This window comes from Coptis chinensis, chromosome 2 (assembly GCF_015680905.1).
Source record: "Coptis chinensis isolate HL-2020 chromosome 2, ASM1568090v1, whole genome shotgun sequence".
In the NCBI taxonomy this organism is placed as follows: Eukaryota; Viridiplantae; Streptophyta; class Magnoliopsida; order Ranunculales; family Ranunculaceae; genus Coptis; species Coptis chinensis.
In genome coordinates, this window is record NC_141457.1 from 33,818,559 (window position 1) to 33,820,104 (window position 1,546).

The following is a 1,546-nucleotide window of genomic DNA, read 5'->3' on the forward strand; positions in this document are numbered from 1 at the left end:
TAAGGGACACAAACAGATAAAACATCTACTGGTGTAAATAATATATAGCTCAATTCACTCACATGAAGGAAAACATAAAAGAAAGCAATTTTCTAAGATGCTAGATTTAATTTACCTCGACGTAACATCTTTATTACAATGCCCACACTTGTAGTAATCGGATAGTTGTCCTTCGGAGAGAAGATCAGAAGCCCACTTTTCTGGAGGATTTCTTAGAAACTTTCCCCCCCAAATCAATGTGTCCAGGCTTCATCTTGCTGGATATTCGAGCTAGTTTTTTTTCTCTTTGTAAGCCTTCAAGATATGCAAAGGAATGAGAGATTCTGCCACCCAATACTTCTTCCTTTCACTGGTAGATACTTCAAGCTTGATGCCATTACAAATTACAGTATCAGGAATAGCCTTTCTCTTTCCAAAATAAAGAAGATACTTAATATATGTTCCTTCAAAGCACTTCCTTCGGATGGTCACCTTTTTGAACAGTTTCATTGCTTTTCTCGAGTCCTTGGACAGGTGAGAGAAAGTGTGAATATTCTCAAGGTCATCCCACCTAATATTCGAATCAAGCTCTCTAACCTAAAGCAAGAGAGAAGTTGATTTACTGAGCATTTCCCGATAGGCGATTCAATAATATATTGAAATACAGCATTATCATCAGTGCAATATAAAAATAACTTTAAAACATGACGATTAAGTGATTCTTACAATCTTACCTGGTAAGCAAGATGGGCCACACTTATTTACTTCGTTTAGCAAGCTCTGAACCATCAGGATATACTGATATAGAATACCCTGTATTTTTTTGCACCCACCTACAAAATTGTTTAAAATGTAACACGTTCAGAACTGTTTACACAGTTAACAAAAATAATAACTGGATAAAAAATTGAAATAATAACAGTTATCGGAAATTCTAAACCCTAACAACCCAAGCATGCTATATTATTGAAATTGTAAAAATAATTAATGGATATTAAAGGGGGAGAATAAGAGAGACAGAGAGCTCTAAACCAGTTTGCCTTGCTTCTTCCTCCGCGACTCCTTTCAAAGATTAGTGAATACAGCAGTGGTACTCCGAAACAAAATATTAGTATAAAGAAAATCAAATCTTTATTTTAAAAACACTAAAAAAAGGAGTGAATTTGTATTTGGTCGAGTGAGACAGCACAAACAGTTAGATTAAGGGTTTTTTTGGTTATTTTCTTAATTTTCCAAAAACAAATAATCCTAATCGGCAGAAGTGAAGAAAGAGTCGTGAGAGATCGTGTGTTCATTTTGTTTGTTTTTTGTGAAGCATTTCTTTGAGGCACAAACCTGCAAGTGTTTGAAGAAAGCGGGCCGGGAGACTTGAACGTGGGCTTCATAGTAGTTCTTTTTAGTGTAGTTGTGGGGCGGGACTGAAAAATTAGAATTTGGTCTTCTACGACTGTCACATAAAACTCTGGGAAAATATAACTATTTTAGTGAAATAGTCACAAATAGTTCTCCACACATATGCACTTTTTTTTAGAAAAAAATCATTTATGACCGTTTCAAAACACACGTC

General features: G+C 35.1%; 1 long non-coding RNA gene across 1 annotated transcript; it reads right to left on the reverse strand.

Moving 5' to 3' along the window:
• Positions 1–242: 242 nt before the first annotated feature.
• Positions 243–1,337, reverse strand: LOC147515855 (uncharacterized). Its single transcript, XR_015213530.1, has 3 exons — positions 714–1,337; positions 472–576; positions 243–366 (listed from the first exon to the last, which is right to left on the reverse strand). It is a non-coding gene; the product is annotated as an uncharacterized LOC147515855 (long non-coding RNA).
• Positions 1,338–1,546: the final 209 nt, after the last annotated feature.